Consider the following 9,027-nt stretch of genomic DNA (forward strand, 5'->3'; position numbering starts at 1 on the left):
TATAAAAAGAAGAAGTCCATGAATTGATTTGAGATTTGTATATATTTGGGAATTAAAAAAAAATTATCTGCAAAAGAAAACAATGCATGTGTGATTTTAATCTGAAAGCACAGCTTCGTGTATCCCTTGATCGTCTATTTATGATTCATTGCATGAGTGAAGCATACTGGGAAGGGTGTCTCTTCAGGATTGATCCGTCTCCAGTGGCGACAGGCCGCTTGATTGATTTATCGGCCAGAGCTCCTCCACTGCTTAGCTTTTAATGAGACAGTAATAGCCCCCGGACAACTCAGAGACGAATGCGTGCCAAACCCAGGCTGACCATGTGTGTATGTGCGTGTGTGCAGAATATGTAACCACAAGTACAATCAATTCCACATAAACTGACCAGAGGCAGACAGGGAAAAGAAAATGAAAGATTTGAGAGCCAGTAAGTCAAGAGGAAAAGTGGCCATAGCCTATAACAAAGATGATGGGATGAAAAATGAGACAACACTGAGACCCCCCCCCCCCCAAAAAAAACCCCAACAGCAACATGTCTAAAGACAGAGATTTCCAGAGCACTAAAACGGTGTCAGAAAAAGAGATAATACCAAAAATACACGGCAGAGGAAAAAAGATAGTGAGTGAATGAGAGATAGAGAGAGGGGGAGGGGGATAAAGAGAGAGACATAAAGCAGCAGGAGAAACAAGAGACGGCTGATTGCCAGTGCTCTGTCAGTCTGGGTGCTAATTAAAGGCCCTCTCTCTCAGTGCACTCTGCAGTCAGCCGCCAATTTCCAGAAGCATTAGCTGGCATGGCCACTGGCATCCCCTTGCCCCTGCCTTCATTGCCTGTCATTTTGTGAGGAAAGGGCACTCACATCACCAAGCCAACCTGTGATTTGAACAGGAGATAATAGAACAAAGAGAGGAGCATCTATTTCACACATACATATTGCTCGGTGCAAAGGTGCGGTCTCAGGATTTCACATACACATGGCAATGCCGTTTTCTCTGAGGCAGTAAGAAATCGTTCTGATGAGAAATTAATCAATGAATAATGTATAACATTTTCTTAAGTAAAACTACCCAACAGCGACAACATTAGATAATGTTTCACAGGGGAGGCAGCGTCTTTTTTGGCCACTTTACTCTTCAAATTAAATACATATAAAATGCATGCAATCTTTGACGAACGCTGTAATTATTGTTCAACTTTTTAATTGCAGTTAAAAGGTGAAGCTCTGTAGGGAATATTCGGAATTCAAAAGTATTTACCTCCTCAGGCAATAAAGCATAAATTTCCTTCTGTTCCTCTAAAATGAATAATGGTAATGTTTGAACGTGCTTACAGATGTGTTAGAAATCCAAGCATGCAGGGCCAGGCGATTGTGTTTTGGGACTGTGACTATTAAGTGATTGTCTCCAGTTTTAAAGGTAAATTATGGAAAGGATGAAAGAAGGTGTATACTAGCCTGAGGTGTCAATCTTCTGCTTTGCTATATATTGTATTTTTCCCACTTCCTAACTCTAGCTCCAACTCTCTTCTTTTAATTGGCTTGTCATGAGCTTCCTATTATGGAAGGACCTTTCTCCCTCCATCTTTACCTCCATCTCTTAGTAAATGAGGCTGCATTCCCCCAAGCACACTAATACACTGTAGACACAGTATATTAAGCATTTTATTAAGTTCACAGCTTGCATTGAAATAGACGTATGGAATTATTTAAGTGCGACTTACTCCCATGTATAATTCAAAGATTTACTCATTTGTGTGACCTTTACCCTCTAACCGTCTCCATTCTTTAAAATTAATTACCTTTTTATATGTGACTGAACGGATAGTCGCATATAGATCCACGTAGTCTGCACTGGTCACCTGCTAATTAATTCACGCTACTGCTTCATATCTACCTTTGTCTAAGTATAATTCACTCTTGTCGTCACATTTAACATTGGTTTATGAAAATCACAAGTGAAACCCAATCATTTCAATAAGAATCAATGCGCATGATGACAAAAAATTCCCCATATAGATTGTTCTTAATATTCAAAGTCACACGCTGCACTGACCTGCACAAAGCTGCTTGGGTTGAAAGTGACTTCTGTATGAGCTGTGCTTAAACCAGCTATAGTAAGTCCTTCAAAGCAAATTAGGCTGGTATATGTATGTTTTTATTGTGCTTATCTACATTCATACGAGAAAGCTCATACGATGGACAACAAGTGGACATAAGGGACACCCTGTTGGAAAATCCATCATAAATTGGTAGCTGGCTTCTAGCTGAACTAGTTGGTCCAAACTGGTCATTAGCTGATGCAAGCTGATCAGTAGTTAGCTGTCCAGCTACCATGTTCCAAAAACAGCTTGACCACCTTTTAACCTGGTGTGACTGGCTTGAAGCTGATTTGTGACTGGTTCAAGATTGTCTACTGGCTTGGATCGGCTAATAGCAAACTTAGGCCAGTTAACCAGATCAGCTAGGAACCATCTACCAAGTTCCAAAATACTTCAAATAGATTTTCAAGCATGGTGGAAAGATCAAGAAGGAAGAGAGAAGCCTTAATGAATCCTGCACTTCTTTGAAAAAAAAAAGGACAATGAACAATTACACGAAGCGATTCTTAGGAAAAATCGTATACAAGCCGCATCAAAATGATAATTAAATCTCAAGACCACTGCTGCATGTGCACATATGTTTCTATCTATGTCAGTGCTCGTGGTTCGTATGCGCTCACACTCAAAAAAATGAACTTGGTTGGTGGCAGTTTTACTAAATCATTTATTGTTCACTTTACTTAAAAAACACAAGTAACTGCATAGAATTAATTTAACTTAGTAATTTCAACAAAAGACCGTGTCTTGTCATATTTACTTTAGACATTTTTGTTCAGTCAACAAATCATTGTTCAGTGAAACGCACAAATACAAGAAAACCAAACGGTATGTCCCTTTGCACACACCGTATGCAAATGCAGCAGCGCCAAAGACAGACGAACGTTGTCGTTGAGAGGGGATGACGACATTGGCGACTTAATTTGTGAGGTATGAATATTTTGCTTAAATCATTTTCCATCCTGAAAAATACTGCCAATAAAAGTTTTATTACGTCGAGATGTCAGTTTATGTCAGAGAATATACGTGTTTTTCATTTTAGATGAGCTGAGCTGTGAAAGTCAGACGAACCAGATCGAATGTTTTGGGAACTTTGTAAGGTATTAATATTTTGAAATCAGTTTACATCTCGATAAATGCTGTCAAAAATAATTAACTGATGTAGAAGACCAAATAGTATTTACGTTATGGGTTTTTGTCGGAGTCTGGAAATGCAGGTTGAGTTTTCTTTTTTCTTTCAGTGCATAAAATTAACTTAATTATATATATATATAAAAAAAAATGTTTTGTCATTTCTTTCAGTGGATAAAATATGTTTAACTAGTTATTTATATTTAAAAAAAATAATTGGCCGTGTCTTGTCATTTTAACTTTAGGTGTTTTTGTTCAGTCAACAAATTGTTCAGTGAAACGCACAAACACGCACAAAAAAAAAACAGGATGTCCCTTTGCACACACCGTATGTAAATGCAGCAGCGCCAAAGACAGAAGAACGTTGAGGAGCTGACGACAGTGGCGACTTTGTGAGGTATGAATATTTTGGAGACAATTGAATCGGCCATGATCAAAAATAGTGATATCGCACACCCCTAATGCTATCCTTAGTTCAAACCGGTAATACTTGTATTGGTGCTGGTTGGACTCTATTGGTTAATAGGTGGGGCTATTTGGTAATTTTCAGTGCACAATTGCATACACAACATAAGGCAGTTTGATTCTAAACTTTAAGTTGTATTTTTATTTAAACTAATATTAAAATAAAACATTAAATTACACACTTAAATTAGTTCAAGCTAAAATTAAGGACCCATTCAGTATGGGTGCATGCATATTCCGCATGTTTCCTGTAGTTAGAATCAACAGAAAAGAGGGAGCATATATGTGATCTAAAACGCATATTAAAAAAATTACGCTTGCCACATATACAGTGTAAGAAGCCCTTTAAGTGACTGTCATTTTTTTAAACCTATTCTATTCATTATGATATTAATATAGGACGTGTTGTTGTCAAAGTAAGTTTCCTGTTTTAAAACTAATTAACTTTTGTTGTTTGTTTTAGGACAATGACTTGGAGAAAGCTGAGAGAGACATGGCTAATACAGTCATTGGAATTTTCATTGTCCGAGCTGAAGGTGCAGGACCTGAACAACCACCATTGGATGTTGGGATCATTGTTGAAGGAGTGAAAGTGCTTCAGCATCTACGAGATGTCACCAAGGCTTGTGCTCTCCTCTTGGGAGTAATATATACCTTGAATCTTAGCTATCCATGTGATCTCAAGTACACCTTTGAGTTTCTTCAAAAGGTGTTACTGGAACTTGATGCAAGCAAACTTTCACACAAAATGCAGGTACTTAAAAATAAACTTATTGAATAATTAACTGATGTTTAGTTTAATTCCAGTACAATACTGCTGTTTGAAAAACAATATTGTTTTTGTGTTTATTTTTTGTATAAAAAAACATGCCTCATTCCTTTCTATGAGGGTCAAGTTCTGTAGCACTTTGGGGTGCGTTAGACACGAATTGTCATGCTTGTAGAAGTTATTGAATAAAAAAAAACAAGTGCAAGACTTGTTTGTATTGCAAATAAAAAGCTATTTGTTTCTGAAAAATAGTAAGTCTGATTATTTAATGGTTTTCTTGAACACTTGTATGGCTTCTAATTACAAAGCAACTGAAATCCTTAAATGTTTATTGCACACTAAATGTTCGTAAATTTAGCATAACATTAAGTATATTTAATAGTGACTTTAATAGGATTTCTTTAGCTCATACAACAACATTATCCATATGTAATAGTGACTTTACTAGGATTTCTTTAGTTCATACAACATAACATTATGTATATGTAATAGTGACTTTAATAGGATTTCTTTAGTTCATACAACATAACATTATGTATATGTAATAGTGACTTTACTAGGTTTTCTTTAGTTCATACGACATTTAAATTGTCAACTTTACACAAACTTTTTTTAGTAAATACAACTTACATTTTGTTTGTTGAGATTACTTGACAAAGCTATGTGGAACCCACTTGATGAAGTTTTTTTAAGTAAATCCAACGTTTTATTTTTTTGAGTGCATGTTGCCTTGACACACAAAATCATCTTCCCACACATTGTTCATGAGGGTCACATGGCTCCTTCCTGGGTCACTACGCTGAACCCACGCTAAACATCCTGTTAGCATCCTGATAGTGTTCTATTAGCACCCTACAAGCAAACCCTTCTGGCCATCTAACCCATAATGCTACCGATGGGCCCAGCAGTCTCAGAGCAATGTGGGTATCTCCATGCTTATCAGCTCAGAAACACATACAGAGTTTGGCGCTTTGAATGTGTCAACGAATAAGTCCTGAATAAGTCCTGAATTTGAGTGCAGGGGCTAAGGTTGGGGTTGCTGATGTAATACTCCTGGGCGGCCCGGGAAGCCGAGCGTAGGTGGGATGTAGGTGTGTGCTATAGTTTTATCTCTCCAGGTAGGAGCTACATACGACAGAGAGCAGGAAAGAGAGCGAGAGGGTAAGAGAGAACACAAATAGTCTTTTTTTTCATGCACCTCCCCTCCTATGCTTTCTCTTAGGAAAACTTGTGTCTCAGATATTGAAATCATTAGCATAAACATTACAAAGGAAACGAAAGCACAACACATGCTTGCAAATGCCTTATCCTGCAAATCCTGCACTCGAGAGACGTGCAGCGTGAATACGTCTCATAAAACTCTGCCAAGGTTACGTGTAGCTTTGCTTTTTACATCTTATTTTAATGTGCGGTTTCCCACAAAAGGCCAGGTACGTGACTCACTCGCAACACCCACAAGAAAACACAATATTTCGGTAAAAGAATCCAAGTGCGAACCTAGTGCAAACAGCAATTACAGAGCAGTAAAGAGAGTGATATACTACAGCCAAAAGGGGAAAAAATGGCTTCTGTGGTGTCTTTTGCTTTTCACGGTGATATTACTATCGACACCTGATTCATCTCTAATGTGCTTTTTAACTGTAACAGTATTAATCCTGCAATTTTCGTTGATCAAATAGACCCAAATAAAACTGAACAAACTGGTTTCCTAACCGTCACACTGAATTGTTACTAAAGTGATTGGGAGTTTGTTGAATAATTCTTCAATTTTTGGAGGGAAGTTGCGAGACCAAGCTTTCTGTGCAGCTGTCAGCATGGCCCTGGGCAGTCGCATGGATGAGCCGGATGGAATAATCAATGACACCTGTCAGAAATGAAAGCTCATCATGGAAGAGGACAAAAAGCTTTCCCAGTCAGGTGAACAGTGGCTCTCACAGCATGAGTATAATGCTGGCAGAGTAGATAAAGTCAGCAAGACACTTGTATATGTCCTGTACTTCCTACATTGCCACTGCTGACTCCCTGACAGCTGTGCTTCTTGAGACATTTTTTACAGATGGACTCATCAACTTGCTGTCGAAACCAAATTAGCACACAATGTAAACATACAGCAATTAAAGAGAAAATTTTCTGCCATGGTCAGCCCAGCCATTTAGAAGGCAGCACATAGGCTCCTGCAGTGCTCTCTGCTTATCTATGGCACATTCACTGCACAGTTTTGCACATTCACTCTCCTCTCGTTGAAAGTGATTTGCTTCTTAGCAAGTAACTTTTTGTAATCAGCTCTCAATACTAGGGCTGCACGATTAATCGAATGCGATTGGCATGCGCATCTTGTCAGAAAAGCTGGTTCTGTAATCAGTGCAACATGATCTCACAGAATTCTGTGTAATGACCATGGCCTTAATTAACCCCCGAATCTGTGGTGGCATCACGGAATCGCCGAAAATTCCGTGATGGGCTCACAGAAGTGATACCAATGTAAGTCAGTGACAGGCATCAGCCGTGCTCCACGCACAGATCCACTGGTTCAACACTTTAAATAGGAAACCCTTAGCATCAATATGCCGACGCGATATACTGGGAAATTTATCGTCATTATTATTGTTCAGAACTGGGTAGGTTTAGGGTAGGGGTGGGGTCAGGTACTCCAGTGGAAGTATAAATTTATATACAAAATATAACTGCATCGGAGTCACTCTTTTTACGTGGTCCGATGCAGCGCTGGTGTTGAACCAGTGAATCCGTGCATGGACCACGGCTGATGCCTTCTGTGAGCCCATCACGGAATTTTCGGCGATTCCATGATGCCACCACAGATTCGGGGTTAATTAAGTCCGTGAACATTACACGGAAATCTGTGAGATCGCGATTACAATTTCATTGCGATTTATCGTGCCAGCCCTACTCTATACTACACTTACCTACCTGCTGCCGGCCACTTCACTTGTTAACTGTCAGCACAAGTGTCTCTCAGCTTCAAAAAAACACTCACTGGAAAGGAAAAACAAAAGTACAGATCAAGTAAATCAAGTGAGTAAAACCATGAAACAAACATAATCAAATGTGAAAAGCCTGGCTTTTACTATCAAAAAGTTAAGTCTGGGATTTGAGTTAATGATCTGGGATTTGATCTTTGTGATTTTCATTATGAGATTCTTGGATTTGATTTAAAAAAAAAAAAAAAAAAATCAATAGCATAGATTTAAAATAACAATAGCATATGACATTTCAAGCTCTTCTTATCCAACATCCAACATTTCTTATCTGACATTCGTGTTCGACTTGTCGCAGTTCCCCCCAGCAGCAGCCGCACAGTTCTTTCCAGTTGGTTGTCAAGCAGCTCTTACCATTTTATTCACTGTGGTAAAATTATTTAATAATGTATATAAAAAATATATCCACACAAAACAAATGACTGACAATACGTTTAGAAGAAACATATTTTGTACAGTTTTTAAAAATATATCAAACTTTTATCAAACTACTGTATATCAATATAAACAGTATTGCCTCATTCCATATTGTTGACAAAAATATATATCAATATATCGTACAAACTTGATATACAGTCCAGCCCTACTCCCAAACATAGGCCCATTCTCAATTTAATATACAGGTGCTGGTGATATAATTAGAATATCATCAAAAAGTTGATTTATTTCACTAATTCCATTCAAAAAGTGAAACTTGTATATTATATTCATTACACACAGACTGCTATATTTCAAATGTTTATTTCTTTTAATTTTGATGATTATAACTGACAACTAAGGAAAATCCAAAATTCAGTATCTCAGAAAATTTGAATATTACTTAAGACCAATACAAAGAAAGGATTTTTAGAAATCTTGGCCAACTGAAAAGTATGAACAAGAAAAGTATGAGCATGTACAGCTCTCAATACTTAGTTGGGGCTCCTTTTGCCTGAATTACTGCAGCAATGCGGCGTGGCATGGAGTCGATCAGTCTGTGGCACTGCTCAGGTGTTATGAGAGCCCAGGTTGCTCTGATAGTGGCCTTCAGCTCTTCTGCATTGTTGGGTCTTGCATATTGCATCTTCCTCTTCACAAAACCCCATAGATTTTCTATGGGGTTAAGGTCAGGCGAGTTTGCTGGCCAATTAAGAACAGGGATACCGTGGTCCTTAAACCAGATACTGGTTGCTTTGGCACTGTGTGCAGGTGCCAAGTCCTGTCGGAAAATGAAATCTGCATCTCCATGAAGTTGGTCAGCAGCAGGAAGCATGAAGTGCTCTAAAACTTCCTGGTATACGGCTGCGTTGACCTTGGACCTCAGAAAACACAATGGACCAATACCAGCAGATGACATGGCACCCCAAACCATCACTGACTGTGGAAACTTTACACTGGACCTCAAGCAACGTGGATTGTGTGCCTCTCCTCTCTTTCTCCAGACTCTCGGACCCTGATTTCCAAAGGAAATGCAAAATTTACTTTCATCAGAGAACATAACTTTGGACCACTCAGCAGCAGTCCAGTCCTTTTTGTCTTTAGCCCAGGCGAGACGCTTCTGACGCTGTCTGTTGTTCAAGAGTGGCTTG

At 38.6% G+C, this 9,027-nt stretch overlaps 1 long non-coding RNA gene across 1 annotated transcript; it reads left to right on the forward strand.

The window, feature by feature from the left end:
• The first annotated feature begins 2,897 nt into the window (after positions 1 to 2,897).
• On the forward strand, positions 2,898 to 4,526 carry LOC131553696 (uncharacterized). Its single transcript, XR_009274231.1, has 4 exons — positions 2,898 to 3,028; positions 3,141 to 3,198; positions 3,475 to 3,626; positions 4,158 to 4,526. It is a non-coding gene; the product is annotated as an uncharacterized LOC131553696 (long non-coding RNA).
• The last annotated feature ends 4,501 nt before the right edge of the window (positions 4,527 to 9,027 follow it).

Source organism: Onychostoma macrolepis, chromosome 14, assembly GCF_012432095.1.
Source record: "Onychostoma macrolepis isolate SWU-2019 chromosome 14, ASM1243209v1, whole genome shotgun sequence".
Taxonomy (NCBI): Eukaryota; Metazoa; Chordata; class Actinopteri; order Cypriniformes; family Cyprinidae; genus Onychostoma; species Onychostoma macrolepis.